Source organism: Rhipicephalus sanguineus, chromosome 10 (assembly GCF_013339695.2).
Source record: "Rhipicephalus sanguineus isolate Rsan-2018 chromosome 10, BIME_Rsan_1.4, whole genome shotgun sequence".
Classification (NCBI taxonomy): Eukaryota; Metazoa; Arthropoda; class Arachnida; order Ixodida; family Ixodidae; genus Rhipicephalus; species Rhipicephalus sanguineus.
Window position 1 is genome coordinate 138,157,261 of NC_051185.1, and position 18,235 is coordinate 138,175,495.

At 45.3% G+C, this 18,235-nt stretch overlaps 1 long non-coding RNA gene across 2 annotated transcripts; it reads right to left on the bottom strand.

Moving 5' to 3' along the window:
* Positions 1-13,578: 13,578 nt before the first annotated feature.
* LOC119371818 (uncharacterized) lies at positions 13,579-16,692 on the bottom strand. 2 transcript variants are annotated; one of them, XR_007417700.1, is made up of 3 exons: positions 16,248-16,692; positions 14,882-14,959; positions 13,579-13,735 (listed from the first exon to the last, which is right to left on the bottom strand). It is a non-coding gene; the product is annotated as an uncharacterized LOC119371818 (long non-coding RNA). The 2 variants fall into 2 exon arrangements; XR_007417701.1 differs by lacking the exon at positions 16,248-16,692 and adding an exon at positions 16,034-16,069.
* Positions 16,693-18,235: the final 1,543 nt, after the last annotated feature.

The following is an 18,235-nucleotide window of genomic DNA, read 5'->3' on the forward strand; positions in this document are numbered from 1 at the left end:
AGACCGACGGATTCGAAAGGGTCATCAGTTATGCTAGCCGGTCGCTATCAAAGGCAGAAATCAACTACTCCACAACAGAAAACGGAGTGCCATGGCCATCATCTGGGCTACATCGAAGTTTCGCCCCTACCTCTACGGCCGGCCCTTCAAAGTTGTGAGCGACCACCACGCCTTGTGTTGGCTAGCTAACTTGAAGGACCCTTCAGGTCGCCTCGCACGGTGGAGCCTACGACTTCAAGAATTTGACATAACCGTCGTTTACAAGTCCGGAAGAAAACACTCCGACGCTGACTGCCTGTCCCGCGCCCCGTCGACCCACCGCCGCAGGACGACATGGAGGATGACTGCTTCTTGGGAACCATAAGTGCCGAAGACTTCGCCGAACGACAGCTGAGCGGACCCAGAACTCAGGGGCCTTGTGGGAATACCTCGAGGGCAGGACCACCGTTGTTCCCAAGGTATTCACGAGAGGACTGACGTCGTTTTTCTTGCGCAACGGTGTTCTCCTTAAGAAGAACTTCTCGCCGCTTCGAGCCGATTCCCTTCTCGTAGTGCCCTCGACATTGCGACCAGAGGTCCTCCAGGCTCTGCATGACGACCCGACGTCTGGACCCTGGGTGTTTCTCGCACGCTCGCAAGAATACAGGAAAAGTACTACTGGCCGGCGCCTTGTCGCCGACGTAACTCGCTACGTCCAGGACCTGCCGGGACTGTCAGCGACGCAAGACACCGCCGACTAGGCCAGTCGGACTTCTGCAGCCTATCGAGCCACCTCGACGGGCCGTTCCAGCAAATTGGGATGGACTTACTGGGGCCGTTCCCGACGTCCAATACCGGAAACAAATGGATCGTCGTAGCTACCGACTACCTCACCCGCTACGCAGAGACAAGGGCCCTACCCAGAGGCAGTGCCGCCGAGGTAGCGAAGTTCTTCGTTGAGAACATCCTCCTGCATCATGGCGCCCCAGAGGTCCTCATCACCGACAGAGGTACGGCGTTACTGCTGACCTAACTCAGGCAATACTGAGATACAGCCAAACAAGCTACCGCCGGACCACAGCGTACCACCCACAGACCAATGGCCTCACCGATGCGGCTAAACAAGACCATCGCCGACATGCTGGCCATGTATGTCGACGTCGAACACAAGACGTGGGATGCCATCCCTTCCGTATGTGACCTTCGGCATACAACACGGCCATGCAAGAAACGACGCAAATGACGCCGTACAAGCTGGTCTATGGAAGGAGCCCGGCAACGACGCTCGACGCATACTACCAACCGCCACCGACGAAGACGACCTCGACGTTTGCCGCCTATTTGCAACGCGCCGAAGAAGCTCGACAGCTCGCCCGCCTGCGCATCAAGAACCAGCAGAGGGTCGACAGCCGTCACTATAATCTTCGACGACCCCAGGGAGTACCAACCCGGTGACCGTGTGTGGGTCTGGACGCCGATACGCCGACGTGGGCTCAGTGAAAAACTTCTTCGGCGATACTTCGGGCCATACAAGGTGCTTCGACGTCACGGCGCTCTTGACTACGAGGTCGTCCCGGACGGCATTACGAACTCCCAGCGACGCCGCGCACGACCTGAAGTCGTCCATGTCGTGCGCCTTAAGCCGTTTTTTGCGCGTTAGCGAACCTGGGACTCTACTTTTTTCCTTTGTTATTGTAATTATTTGTGTATGCACTTGTTTTTTCCTTTCCATGTTCTGTTGCAAGCATCGGGACGATGCTTTTTCAAGAGGGGGGCAATGCCACGCCCGCTTCTTCTTTTATCTTGATGTGTTCGAGTTTGACCAGCAAGGACGGTTATCAACGCTCGACGCAGGCCCCGAAGCAGTGTTCGAGAAGCTTCACGATTTGGTAGATCGTTTTGTTAAGATTGCGCGCCGCACGCGAATGTTCCAGCTTTGTCGAGAGATAACGTCGCCACCAGCAATATTGCTGGAAAGTTCCATAGCGCCTGTATAAAAGCCGACGCGTTTGACCGCTTGTCAGTTGATCGACGGACGACGCCCTGTTCGCCGCTATCATTGTACAGCGTGTATTGCTGTAGTTCTGGTTCTCATTTTCCCGGCCACAAGTTCGGCCAAATAAACATTTTCATTCTGCAAACGCCGACTGCTGTCTTCGTCGACGTCACGACCACGTGACAATATCAAGATTATCTGTTCCGTCTGTTGGAAGCCGTTCAAAACAGAGCAGTGAGAGCCATCTCTGGCAACGACTATCATGCAAGAACTACCCGAATAAAACAAGACGTTGCATTTCAGTCATTGGAAGATTGCTCTTTTATGCTAGTTGGGCAGCACAATTATAGTAATATATTTCACTGTTTGCCGCTTCATCCTCCTGCGCGCACATCTCGGCACATTCACAGCACACGTAGTTTCATGCGAAATCGTGGATACAAGTAACTTATCACCACTACGTAGAGGTACTGCACATTGGAACGGTCTTCTAGACTAAATTCATTCATCTCCAATCGTGAAACTTTCCATGATAAGAAACAGACAGGAAAAAGATATGGAAAAAAACAGGGCAAGAGAGAAAGAGAAAGAAATACAGGAATAGAGAGAAACAAAGAAAGAGATAGAAGCAGAGAGCGAGAAAAAAGAGGTCGACGGAAAGGTAGAAAGACAAAGAAAGACTTAGAGAGAGAGATAGACAGTTATCGAAAGAGACACGAAAAAGAGATAAAAAACATAGAGCAAGACACAAAGATAAAGAATAGAAATAAAGAGAAACAAAGAAAGAGAGAAAAATAAGCAGAGAAGAGAGACTCAGAGGTAAGACAGAGAAATAAAGACACAGAGAGCGAGAAAAGGAAAGAAATAGATAGAGTGAAAGAAATAAAAAGAAACAGATACAGAACGATATGCAAGAAACAGAGAGCAAGAGAAATAAGGAAACGACAGAAAAATTAAAGACAAACAAGGAAGGCCCCCCTGCTGTCCTCGTCCTTGAGGCTTTGTCCCACCTGTGCGAAGCTGCCATATTTTTTAAATTTAGTTCTTTATATGATTTGTCTTATGCGACAGGTAGTCAGATGAACAGACGGAGTCGAACTTTTATTGTTGCGTCTGCATAGAAATGATTCGATTTGGCAAGGTTCCTCGCGCAGGCGTTTTTGTGGCAAAGTGTTTTTGATGTGTTAGGCTATGATATTGTCTAGTTAGGACAGCTGTCCCTAAAAGCGGCAACACATGGTGTAGCCGCTGCCATTGAAGCCAACAGCACGAGAATTTCCAGGCAAAGCCCTTTCGTGTCAACACGAGAGACAGAACAACTAAAAAAAATCCGGCAGATCCCACGAACTATGGCAATCTATGCAATGCGAAGCTGCCAGCAGAGAGCCGCATAGAACACTTTGTTGCTCTTTGAGAAAAATCAAGTCATTCATCTCATGACATCTAGTTCACTTTTTATCCCATGTTTGTCATGCATGCATGTGTGTGCAATCTTTTATATATTGAAACCTACATTCTGATATATACAATGCGTGACCAGTCATTCGTGTTCGTCACGCACTCCTGTCATGCCATGCTAATTTTGGTGAATATTAAGTTAACAAACTGCCGGAAAAGCATCAAGATAGTGTCATGTAAATCATGTCGTACATATAACATGCATGTTATGATTTGCGTGTGAGGACCTGTCATTTATGTTCGCCATAGAATAACGTCACGCAATACCAGTTTTGGTGTGTATTAGGCTAGGTAAACGGCCGCGAGCGCACCACGACAGTGGCACGTAAATCATGCTGTACGTGAAATGTATGTCATGATTGTCATGTCACTACATGCCATTAGTGTTCATCATACAGTCGCGGTACGCAATACCAGTATTGGTTTATATCAAGCTAGCGAAACAGCCGCGAGTAGACCATGAGCGTGGCTTGTGAATCAAGCCTAAACTACATGCATTTCATGATTTTCATGCTGCCAATTGTCATTTATGTTCGTCATACAGTCCCGTCACGCAATACAAATGTTGGGGTATACCAAGCGTGCGAACCGGCCGCGAGCGCACCATAAGCGTGGCATGTAAATCATGCTGTATACATGACATGCATGCCATGATTTGGGTGTTGCCACCTGTGATTCATTTTCTTCATACGGTCACGTAATGCAGTACCATATTTGGTACATATCAAGATAGCGAAACGGTCGCAAGCGCACCATTAGCGGGGCATGTATGTCATGGCGCAAATGACATGCATGTCACGATTTTCACGTCACCACCTGTCATTATGATCGTCATACAGAAATGTTTCGTCGTACCAACTTTGGTATGTATTCATCTAATTAAACGGCCACGAGCACCCCGAGACCATGTGAAGTATATCATGCTGTACATGACATGCGTGTCATGATTTGCACGATTGCACCTGTCATTTACGTTTGTCACAGACTCTTGTCGCGCCGTACCAATTTTGTTATATATCAGTTAACGAAACGGCCCGAGGAGCACCAACACCGTGGCATGTAAATCATGCCGTTCATGATATGCAGGGCGTCATTTTTATGTTATGACCTGTCATTCATGTTCTTCATACAGTCATGTTATGCCATACCAATTTTGATGTACATCACATTAACGAAACGGCCGGGAAACCGCAAAGTCGTAGGCGGCTAGATAGATAGATAGATAGATAGATAGATAGATAGATAGATAGATAGATAGATAGATAGATAGATAGATAGATAGATAGATAGATAGATAGATAGATAGATAGATAGATAGATAGATAATTACGCTCAAAGTCGCAGAAGTTCGCAAAGAAATGCTTCACATTAAAACAAAACTAACCCCTGTCCGGGTTCCACTAAGTGAAGCAAGGCCTAGCCATGAGACAGGCCTAGAAGTTTCAGATCATCGAGTGTTTTCATAATGACGGGGATGGAGTCGGCCATCCACTCTTCCAGGGTCGCAGGCCTTAATTTAGTAGATATGCGTCCGAGGCTTCCGCCCACGGCTGCACGGCCACCCGGAGAATCCCACAAAACGTGGCGTTATCCAGGAAGCCACCGCACGCCACGCACGCGGGAGACCCGTCCTTGCCTCGTATGTAGTGATGAATGTGAGATGTCAATGAAGACTGAGTTACGGCACGCCTGACCAGCGCTGCCTCGCGCCTCCTCATGGAGTGAGGTGGATCATGATAAACCCTGCGGCTGTTACGCATCTAGTCTAATACTGCGCGCCTGTCGCAACGCGCGAGACCCTGTAAATCGGTTCACTTCAGTGAATCCGGCGACCACAGAGGAGGGCCCGGGAGACTTACACGGGACATGGCGTTCGCCAATTCATTCCCTCTGACCCTTGAGTGACCAGGTATTCACTATATTCGAACACGTAACGAATGGTGGGCATCGAAGTGCTTCGCAAGTAGGTTGTTATGCGCGCCTGGAATGTCACCTGTCGCGAAGGCTCGACAGGCTGCTTGGCTATCTGTGTGGATCAGTAAACAATGGGCCTTTTGGATGCACATAGTAACTGCCTCTACTTTGGCCGTGATTTCTGCCATGCAGTGCGTGCTGATGTTATCATGGAAGCCCCGAGACAGTGGTACACCATCGGGCTCTCTTCCCGTTCGGAAGCCCTCGTAGGTCGGAGAAGGAGATGTGTCCGTGTGCAAGATCCACTCTTTTGTTCTTTTTTTGTATGTGTTGGACTCGCGCTTGTCGCCGCGCTGATTGGGTATCCTATCCATGTGGTGTTGTACAGGTTCGACGGTGATGTGGTCGAGCGTCGCCCATGGGGACCGGGCTGCTTCAAATGTGGCTGATGGAGGTATATTTTAGCCGAACTCAGGAGGTCGTAGCCCAACTCTAGAAGTCAACAACAGAGCTGACACATATTTTCTCTTTTACCTGTGTATAAATTCGGAGTGTAAACTTACGACTCTATATATAGATATATATATATATATATATATATATATATATATATATATATATATATATATATATATATATATATATATATATATTCGGAGTCATTAAACAGCATTTATAAGCGAGCACTTCAGTATAGCATAGCAGATAGAATATATTATGTTAAAGGTTGACTAGAGCCTATTGATGGCGCCTAAAAGCTTTGAGTTTGCCACTTTTATCTTGCACAAACGAACGATTATGAACTGTCGTCGAAATGAGACGGAGCACTTCCCAACGTTAGACTCTTTTCGCCAAGGATGGTGCATGGGACTGGAAGCCATCGCGAGAATCAAATATGATATCGTGACAACGAAATTAGAATGAAACGCTTCAGTAATGAAACAGCTGAAAACATTTAAGGTTTCGGGACGCAATTCCGAAGGTAGTAATGACATGAGCGTAAACGTTTGCAAATGCAGCTGTGTGCTTGAACTCTTTCATTTAATTTCATTTATTTAGAAATACTGTGAGTCTTTGGACAAGTAAATGCACGTAAGCATGAGAGTACTAGAAATGAAGGACGTGAGAAAGAAAACGCCCAAACAGGAAGAAAAGTGGCAGTCAACATGAGAAACTTTCTTTGATTGCACTTTAAAAAATGCTCACAACAATCTCAACATTAGTCGCGTGACATCAGTTTGGTAGTAATATCATAGATTTAAAAAATACCACTACAGTCATCGCAATATTGAGATTGATGAGCCATTCCCGGCGTGGAAATTAATATTGCTGGCATAAATACCATGTGTTATTTCTTCTGGTGGTCACATGAATGATCCGTATGCGTGTCGTACGTGGCAATTACTGTTTCGTCGTCGCATGCTAATTTCGGCATAATTGCGAGGAACACAGCCAAAGAAATCGTGAAACGCAGAAGCGCAGTCGCAACACCAACTCGTTAAGTGAAAAGGAAACGATGAAAAGTATCCAAATAGCGCCCTCTTTTTTGCCGATGACGTGGTGTGATGACATCATTGTACATTACGCGTTTGTTCTGCGTTGCGGCCTTCCTCGCAACCTAGTCGGCACGACGTCATCTTCTTTTTTTTAGCATTCGTGGGCGTCTCAGAAAGAGAAGTGGTTCTTAAAGGAGAGGAACACTGCAGCTAAAACATGTGTACATTGTTCGCATCTTGTGGAAGCGAGGATGATTATCCCAGCAGGTACAGCGCACGGTGCCTTCCTAGACATGCGGTCGTGTAGGTTCGAAAACTCACCACTGCCAACGCTCTTTAAGCGATGCATCTATGAGTTATATATCGGTAGCTGCGCCGCGGTATATTTTGCGAAAAACCCGGTACCAGGGATTTTAGAGAAATGCGGGTTTGCACAAATGACACCCTCGAATGTGTGGTGGTCACATGAGTATTCGTATGCGCCGCTTCCCAATAATTGATGCGCTCTCGATCGTGGGCTCGTCGGCGATCAGCAGTTTCCGATATGCAGATGTGATCGTTTATCGAGGTCACTTGTTATTTATGTCGCCACATGATCCTGTTGCTTTCATCTTTGCGCTTCATTGGTTCACGCATGACCGTAGTTGTTGCCTGCAGTAGCAGTATTGCGCTTTTACGCACGTGCGTGAAGGTCCAATTACCGACATGGAGGGAGGAAAAAAATAAGAAAGGGCATTGCGCTATGCGAAATGCCCTTTCACCGACGTTGTCATCGTCGGTGACAACGTCACCGACGGTGACGTTGTATGGATCGGAAAAGAGATTGTTTGATAGCTGGATAGCCTAAGGTGGTGTTGAGACTGCGCATGTGTGTATGTTGTATATTTATTTCTGGGTTTGCGCTCAGTCTAATTCAGTTGGAAGTGCCGCCCGTCCTGTCGTTGTGTTTTTCAAAGGTATACTGCGCTAAAAGGAACCCAGTCGAAAAATCCGACAAAGCGCCCCTGTCGGTCCGACAAAGATAGCTGTCGGCCCGACAATGATAGCTGTCGGCCCGACAATGTAGCTGTCGGCCCGTCAAAGGTAACTGTCGGCCCGTCATAGGTAACTGTCGGTCCGACAAAGGCCTGTGGGTACGACAAGGGTCTCGTTTGCCGATCTTCGAGACCGATAAGGTACCTGTCGGTACTACAAGGGCATTCTTTCCCGACCTCCGAGACCGACAAAGGTGCCTGTCTGTACGACAAGAGTATTCTTTGCCGACCTCCGACAAAGAGCTCGGTACGATAAGATTCTCGTCTGCGCACGACCGACACCGATAACGTCGCTGTTTGCGCCGAAAACATTCCACTAGCTACATAGCTCTCCGGCACCGACAACGTGGCAAACGACGAGCGAGCGAGCGTTGTACATATGACGCCAGCTATGCGGCGGGCCCGTGCGGCCGCCTCGCATGCGTGCGTTTATCAGACCGATAGAACATGAAACAATAAGCATTCGATAGATCGATTCCTCATATAAAGGCGCATGCGTGGCCAGGCCGTCTCTGCTTCCACGCTAGGACATATTTGCGTGAGCACATAAGCGTGCGCATGCAATGACCTCGCTGTTTGCACCGAAAACTCCGAAAACGATGTCGCTTTCCGAAACCGACACCGTGGCACAGCAACCGAGCGAGCGTTGCATATGGCGCCCGCGATGAGACGGGCCCGCGCGGCCACCTCTTCGTGTTAACTCGTATGCGCGCGTTCATCAAAGCATGAGAGAAAACAGCAAGTATTCGATAGATCGATGCCTGAAAAAGGATCGCCGCAAGTATAGTCAGCAATTGATGAACCTCTACGTGACGCATGCGTGGCCCATCTTTGCTTTCACGCTGGACATATATACGTGTGTTGTGGCAGAACGAGCGTTTTCCCGCCTGGCATCTCAGGGGCGTAGCCAAGGGGGGGGGGTTCAACCCCCCCCCCCGAAATTTTTCAATTTTGCTTGCGCATATATACACGCACACATACAAACACACGCACGAACATATATAAAGTATGGTTGAACCCCCCCCCCCCCGAAAAAAATTTCTGGCTACGCCCCTGATGCATCTAGAAGAGCGACTCTGTGCGTCAACTGCGCACGCGAGCCCCAAAACTGGCGTGCTGTGGTCGGTCGCTTTATCCTAATTAATTGTTCTGCAACGACATCTATGACGCAAATCCTAAATTTGGGTACACTAACCGAGTGGTTGCGGCCGTACAGAACACTCGATGTGCATAAAGTGTGGCACCTCGAAATTCTCTGAAACAAGGCCTTTCACAAAGTGTAAGGCATAAATGACTAAGTGGCACCGCAAACGAGTGATCATGTATTCAGTACGTGTCGTAGCTATGGGAAGAGCGTGGCAGGCACGCGTTCTTACGCAGCCTGAAATAAAATTCTGTGTACCCTTCCTCCCCGTTCGTGCACAGTGCCCCGCCCAGGCATCCCCCCTCCCCCCTGCCAATCCGCTCTCCAGTGTCTTTTTTTCTTTTTCTTGTTTTTTTTTTGTTGTGTATACATCAGTGTGATTGATTGACAATAACATAAAATAAAAACATTTCCAATGAGCTCTCCACAAATAGGGCAGTCTGTGAGAACAGGAGTGGACGGAAAGCCCATTCTTCCATACCACTGTGAAGCCATGGCTTGTGGTCATCCAAAGAATTGTTGACTCATTTTGTGATATCTGCTAGTCCTGGTGCAGTCCTCATTAACACAGCTTTTTTTTAGAACATTATGCACTCATCCATCATTCCTTCAAAAAAAATTTTGAGTGGCTACTACTGTAAGATCAGAAGGCGATTCCTGTCCACAAGTCCAGTGGCCAACCATTTACCACCCGGTCTCCCTAACTAGCATCTCATGTGAAATGCTCAAGGATATATGTTATCATCTTAGCCAATAAAGTTTCTTGACTCCATCTCGGTTTCACCAGCCAGTATGGTTTTGTAAATTATTTTCTTATGAAACCCAACTTCTTTCCTTCACTCACGAATTGCACCTATATATATATATTGTTCTTCAATGGCTGACTGTATTTTGTCGTTCATTAGAAAGCATTTGATAAAGTATGTCACAAACTTCTTCTCTTATAGGGGCCTTGCAATGTTATTTCATCTGTGCCTCCCTAGTCACCTAAGAGAGGGAGGGGTGCAAAATCTGCCCCACACTTTGACTTAGTAGGGGGACAGGGGACTGCGATGAATGGCAAAGGCTGGTTCTAATCACCGCGCACCTCTTACAGAGACATACCGGACGACTCTCCTCATGGTGGCCGTTGTGCAGTGCACCTAGCGTCGTTTGGCAATTGTTTTCAAAATTTCATATTCAGAAACAGAAATCTTTTAGTATCTGAGGAAGTATAAAGAGTGCTTTTATAATTTTCCCGGATAGGCTGCACAATAGTGTGGCCTATCTGGCACCATGTGAATATTATGTGTGACTTGACGCGTCAAACCAATCAAAACGCCCATCCAATGTCGTTGCTCCCACGTGATGAAGCATCGTTTCCTATCGTCAAAATAGTCACTGTGTGTCACTCTAGTCCCAAACTAATGTGGTTTCTCTGTTGAAATAAAATTGTAACAGCTTTGTTTTTGACGTTGCCACTGTGCAACAATCTCGGTGCATTCCACAGTACGAAAAGAAGCGATGAAAAATTACATAATTAATTTGTGTTGCAGGGCCCCTTTCAACAAAGCAAATTAAATATAGACACTCGTCTTCTCACCTTGGTTATTCAGTCTGTTGCATGCAATGGCATGACATCTAGCAGCCTGTTCATTCTGCTGCACCAGAAGGGTCTGTTATAGGCCCTTCGCTCCTCTTAATATACATTGCTGACTTTTCAAATTGTGTGTTCTGAACTTCTGATATTCACCTCATTGTGGACAATTGACATTTCATGAAATTAACAACAATAATGACATTACGGCCTTACAAATGACCTAGATGCTGTATCTAACTGTTGGAACATGTGGCTCATGGAGCTAAATCATAAAAAATGCAAAGCACCCCGCTCAACTCGAACTGCCACTACCCCTCCCTGTTATCTTTTCAATTGCACGTCATTTGAACCTGTCTTTACATTTCACTATCTTGGCATTCAGACTACCTTTGATCTTGACTAAACATTACACATAACTATTAGTGTTAGCAATGCTAATCACATGCTAGGTTATCATCGCCGTAACGTCTCTTCTGCCTCTTCCTCTCTCAAGTTCATCATTTACAAAACTTATCACAAGTAAACTTGAATATGTGGCTGCTATATGGTATCCATATACTACTAGCAAACTACTTATTGTAATGGAACTTGCTCAAAATAGTGCTGCCAGATTTATGACTTACAACTATAACCATGCAGCAAGTGTAATGTCCGTGAAAATTGTTCTCGAATTACCATCAACGGCATCCCACCACAAAATTTTCAGGCTATCATTGTTTCATAAAATTTATTACTATATCCCACCGATCCAACATGATTTACTTTCCCCACCTTTGTTTATTCCTGCACACCTTGGTCATAATAATAAAATTAGTATCGCCACATGCCGCAATAGAAGTCTCTCCTGCTCAGTGATCCCTCAGAGTTTGAAGGATTGGAACCACCTTCCTAGATCACTCGCATCTATACAAGGCATTTTCAGTTTTTGTCAATCATCAACTAACATTGTGTAACTAGGAATCTGAGTGTTGTTTTCTTGGTTCGCTTTATACATTCCTATTCATGTCATATTTGCTACACTACAGTTAAAAACAAGAAATAATGTCCCCTATGCTTCCTTGGTTTAATTGCCTGTTGGTTTTATGTCATCGTGTCAAACCAAGAAATGAGCCCCTCGAGCAAATCCCCTTCTTTCATTAGGATCTTCAATTGTGTCTTTTAACCACTCCCCTTTGTAATGCCCTCAGGCCTTGAGGGTATAAATAAACAAATAAATAAATAAATAAATAAATAAATAAATAAATAAATAAATAAATAAATAAATATGGATGCATACATCTGAATGTTGATGGCACTGCCTTGAAGACTGCACAATATGCCACAGTGCAGCTAGATAATTGAAATCACAGTAGGCATTCTGCTGCAGATGTCTATGTTGCAAGACCAAGAATCAACGCCTCTGTCACACGTGTGAAGCCCTAACTAGATATTGATTACAGCTGTACATATGCAAAAATAACCAGCTAAGATGGTTGTCTAAGAAGGCAAATGAATTTATGCAGTCGGGACTCAACTCTTGAAGTCTAGTCAGCAACAGAACCCTTTAGAGCATTTTAACAAAGGTGATATATTTATTAAATGCATACTTGCTGTAGGCATGATGTTTTTGGCAGTAGTGCGCTATATTTGTACGGCTACCTTGCTTACCTAAAATGAAACATATATCCCGTTGAGCTATATGTAAACTACTTGCTAAAGGCCTTGACTGACAGAAAATGCCTACTTTCTATTTATTTTCGGTAAAACACCCCCTCACCAAATTTCGGAAGGGTGTTGGAGGGCGGGCCCCTTGGGCACTGCCCTGACTATGGGCCTGAGCACTATTCGTGTTCCCTTTCTGTGTTTCCCTGTGGTTTTCTGCGCTGTTTTTTTAAACTAAGGCATCATGAAACATTGTGTTAGAGGTAAACCAGTAAGTAACATCAGCGCATAACCAATGGAGAACAATTCTACATCAGTGAAATCCTACTAGAAGAAACACTGCAGAACAACGGTGAACTTTCAAGCAGAGCTTCATGCTGCGCCAGTACCTCACAGTAATTAATGCAGCAAGACCATCATTGAAGGTAGTTGCTGGCCTGGTGTTAGATAATGAGGATGAAACAATTTTGGCACTTTAAAAAAGCTACAAACCAAGCTCAATCCACATACTTCTAAAGTGAATGGAAGTGAATGACAGTTTTTACTTGGGACCTTCTGTATTATGTCAAGTTTCTACTTGCAAACAAATGCAGTTCCAAGTGGACATCAGTGCAGCTGTTGATGTCACCTCAGCTAGACATGTCAACATACAGCGAATATACAACTGTGCACAGCGGTCTGTGACCAACTGGTTACTCACTGCAAAAATAAAAGCCCTCATATTGACAGGCTGGCTGTACGTAGCCTGCAGGTAAGTGCCAAATACCCCAAGACGTGCACGTATACTTCACATAAAAAGATGAGCTCACAGTTGAGAACAACCTCATATTCACAAGATTGCACCTAATTGTACAAATGTCGCTAAAAGGTGAAACTAATTTGAAGCAGCACTCATCAGATTTTGAAATTGAGAGCTATCATGAGCTGCCACACCAGAATCCCAGACAACGCAAAGGCATCCTAGGGACATCCAAATGACATCCCTTTTGGGAGTTCGGGACATCCAAAAGACGTCCCACACAAGGTGGAAAAACATCCCAAGTGATACAAAAAAAGACCTTTTTGGGATGTCCCAAAACTGCATGCGTGTGGGATGTTATTGGGACATGTGGCCACTTTTTACTGCAGGATTATTTCAAAAGGGTGGGACATCTGCTCCCATAACATGTTAACTTGCTTCATCGCGCTCAACCACCTCCTACCTGAGAGAGCCAGTTGCCTCTCCAGGAAAGCATATTCCTCGTCCAACCAACCCACTTTTTTTTCACATAGATAACTAGATAACTTAAAACCAAGTCATGTGTTCAGAAACCAAGCAACATGCATGGAACATCATGTGACCAGCAAAAATGATTTATTGCCTCACTATTATATGGCACTACAATCATGCCGAGAAGGACAGAGAACTTGGTATTGATGAGCGTGTAGTCTAAGGTGCACACTTTCGAGTGGAGGGCCTTCCATGGCGTCCAGCAAAAGGGCTTGCAGAGGCAGCTGAGGACAACAAAAACAAAGCCTGCATGTATGTATACGTACTGCACACAACATGCATGAAAATGGTGAACAACAGGAACATAGCATGACTATATTGTCTTATGTCTCCTGAGACAGGGTTAAACCTCATTCCAGATGCACAAGTGCCTGCTTTTACTTATTGCTTGTCAACACTAGAATCATGAGAAACTCTGTATTTATGAGCATGACATCTGGGGTGCACGCTTTCAAACGCAGAGCATTCCAGCTGGCGTCCAACAGCAGGGCTCGCAGAGGCAGCTGAGAACAAAAACAAAGCCTTAATGTACATGTCCATACTGCACACACAAACGCACAAAGATGGTGCACAACGGGGATATAGCATGCCTATTTTGTCCTGTGTGTGTGTTAAGAGGTTAAAGGGACCGACAACCAACTTTTATGGTACCTATTTTCTTTAACGCGACAGAAAGCTTACCAGTCAGAGTGTATAATCAAGGAATGGTGATGTGGAAAATGCCGTGAAACATTTGTAATTCGAATTTTTCTATCTGCGACGGATATGAAGTCGTATACACACGTGACGAAACATGATGCAAACAGTGAGCGTGACAGCGGTTCGTGTTCGAGCGCGGCGGTTTACTGCGTGTGTGTGTACTCTCGCGCATGCGCTGCGGCTTGACATGGTCCACTGGCTACCACGAAGGCAGCGCCGTTACTTGTCACCATGCAACTCCTTTTACCTCATAAGCAGCACAGAATAGAGCGGGGATGGATAGTAATATACATACTAATATTTTTAGGACCAATAATGGCACACATGACGGTATCAGACTATGTGACTTTGTACAGCAAAGTGATCAACTCCGCAATCTAGCTTCAAGGCTCTTGCGATAGGTTGCACAACATGCCTTTTTTTTGTTACTTTTAAACACAATTTAGAGACATAATCCTACTCACAGCGCGAAAAAGGATGCTGGATATGTCAGTATATAGCGCGGTCTTTTCATTTCTGACAGGATCTAATCACAAGTTCTGGCCAGTTGTCGGTCCCTTCTCCTTTAAGCCTGGTTCATACTGAAGTGCTTGTAAACAACAATGCACAATTTTACTTATTGCTTTACCAACGAAATTCATGCCAGGAATGACAAAGGAATTGGTATTTACGAGCATGACGTCCAAGGTGCACGCGTTTAAACACAGAGCCTCCCAGCTGTTGTCCAGGAGCGGGGTTCGCAGAGGCAGCTGAGGAAAAAAAACAAATCCTTCATGTATATGCATATCCACTGCAAGCACAAATATGCATGAAAGTGGCCCACAAAACAAACATAGCACAACTGTGTTGTTGCATGTCTGCTAGTTTAAGAGGAGTAAAACCTGCTTCATAATTACTTGCTCATAAGCAGAAATTTCTCCTTTTAGCTTACTCTAATTATGTCGGTTACGACTTTCGCATTTACAAGCATGAAGTCTAAGCTGCATGTTTTCCGTCTCGTAACCTGCATGCCTATGTCCAGGAAGCTGAGCACATTCTATGTCATTGCCGGTAGGCAAAGGTGCAGACATTTGGGGTAAAGGTGCACACCAGGGGCACCACTACTAGAAGCAGCTGAAAAAAAAGAAAAAAGATCATGTAATATGTGTACACAGCTAGCACATGCAAAAAGAATATCATTGAGCAACAGTGCATATCACAAATGTGCTACATTTGTTTGGAAGTAAAACCTACTTGACAAACAGAGTGGGCTAGTTGGTCATTTCGGTTGTGTGAAACTACTTGACTGCTGGTAAAGGATGAAAACAACATGCACTGAAAAAAGGCGGAGGTATCGGGAAGCCAGACAAGGTGCCAATTGCTAATATGCACCGAGTGACTGAGCAACAGGTTCTGCTGCTTCATAGAGATGTAGCAGAAACACCAACATACATTTTTCAGTTTCTTGTTTCAGTAAGGCAAAAATCATGATCATAATCACAAACGATACGGTATATACCAGTACAAAACTGGGCTGTGCCCTTTCTTCTGATAACCGGCTAACTGATGGCCAGCAGCAGGACTCACACGTGCAACTGAATAAAAGAATAGCAATAATATGCGCTGTTTTGAACATAAGTTCTGGCTTTTCTTACAAATGGTGTCATAATGAGAGCAAAAAATTTGGTACTGGGCATAAACTGAGGGCAAGCCAGTCTTGTGTGCAGCAATGCTTAATTCATGTCCACAGCCCACTACAAATGGTTAAACTTGACACATGCATTTGACGATTCCAATTTTTTTTACGTTTATGTCAGTTGCCGTGGAAAACATGTACAACAAACCTTTGAAGTTTTTTTCTTTGTCGTCCAGGACTTCTGGTCGTTCTCCACGGCACTACGCACACGCCGGCTTGCAGTTATTCGAGGCAGATCAGCCATGTGTTCCACGATCGCGGTGTCAATCTACACACGTGGCCGACAATAACAACATATCAGCATTGTGAGCTTAACAGTTTCTGCGGAAGATAAACCAAATCGCGTCACAAACAAAACTTACTCCCACGTGCCATTCTTGCTGCGAGGGTCCAGTTCAGCGTACGCCAGCCTGCGCGCGATGGGGAGCCAAAGAAGAAAGTGCTAAGAACGTGCTAATTGCAGTAATCCAGGCATGTCAAGTACTTACCGAAGAGGTGGAAAAACGTTGAAATCGGCAAGATCTTGCAACCAGACAAACACCTACGGCATGCGCGCTTGTGATTTTTCGACGAAACGTCACGGATCAAACACATAAAAACGAGGCCAACGAAGAGTCTGATCTATCCGAACTCCAAACACGCCGGGCGCCATGATGGCGATGGCAATGTCTGCGCAGTGCTCGCAGCAAATCGTCCACTATTTGAGCAGGTGTTGGCTCGCAGTAAGCGCAATTAAAGAACAATTGCGTATTAAACCTAAGAAAGAAAACAATAAAATAACAATATTTCATTCAATTCTTCTAAAGGTAATATGTCGGTGTTTTTATAAATACGACACCACCACACCACCGCTCGTGCGGTGCGGGCGCCGTTCTCTGATCTTTCACGAAAACCACGGCGTGCGTGGCGCGAGTACGTGCGCCGTACCGCTGTACCGCCTTTACCAAGTGCAACACTTGCTCACGCAGACAGCAATCGATCCCTCGTCCTCATAACGGCGCGACATTTAGAAAGAAACAAAAAAAAAACAAACGAACACTTTCACAAAAAACGCGGATATATTGTTTTTCATGTGCATGTAGATATGCAATTGTGCACGCGCGCCAACCATGCTCTCCGGCGGAGTTGCTGTTTCCGATTGTTTAGGATCGCCAATTTTCAACACGGTAGCTTATTTCACCGCTAACTTGCAGTCCCAATCAGATCCTACAAGGGATGTTTTAGGAATGTTCCCTATGCACATGTCTAAAGGACATCCTAAAAACCACCTTGTTGGGATGTGGGACGTTTGGACTTTTTTGGGAAGTCCCTGGGATGTAGTGTGTTGTCTGGGATGACTCTGCAGCATTAGTGCTGCTACAACCCAAAACAGTCGATGCAAGGGAAGAAAGGAAAATGAAGAGGCAAAACGCAATGTTTCACCATGATCAACAAGCGAATGATTTGCTGAGCCCAAGACAAGAACACGGCATGTCACAGTCCACCATCAAAATGAAGAGTATGGGCCAAAGGCACCATAAAAGAATTGATGAGAGAATAGTAAGAAGTTTAAACGGGAGAAAGCATCCTATTTGAACACTGAAGTAAATGAGCTGACCAGCACAACTCAGCTGAAGCAGACAGATACTCCTTTCAGATTTCAAAAAACGATACAGCTTCCAAAGATGCTTGATAATTTCACCTGGTTTCGCTTGATAAGTTGAAGATTTATTGCCAAAAAATGAAGGATTTTGCAAGGTGTAACCATCCTGTGGCCAGTTTCGGTCCTCCTAAATCTGCCTCCTCTCTCTCTTGTACAACCCATCTCTTTCTTTGTGAAGCTAGCTCGATCAATTAAGGTAGGTTGTGTCTTGCTCCCTCAGGCTCGTCGGGCTCCCACACTTCTGAGCACTCTACATTCTTACCGTCATATGGCACACCTATTCTTGTACCTAAGCGCTTACATAAGCTCAGCTAGCCCACGTTAACAAGATCCCAGGGTTATATTACCCACTAGATACGACACAACAAAGTAGTTACCAAGTTAAGTTTTCAGGATCAGCAGTCGTATTAAACGGAGGCAAAAGTACAAATTGCCTTTAAGTTCTGCTATGCACACACATCAACAGTCACCAGGGGGTGGAAATTATTCCAGCACCCCCAACTACAGCTTACTCATTGTGAAGATTCTGGATGTTACTTCCTCCCACATTTCCTTTATTTAAAGCTTCCATATATGAAGTTGTTACATAAGGTGAAATCTGTCATTTTTTCTTGTAAGAAGTGTGCAGATGTTTGTAACATCTACAGATAACCACGGTGAGAATGTGCATGCTTGCATTTGGCTGTGTATGGATGAGATATGCTTGAA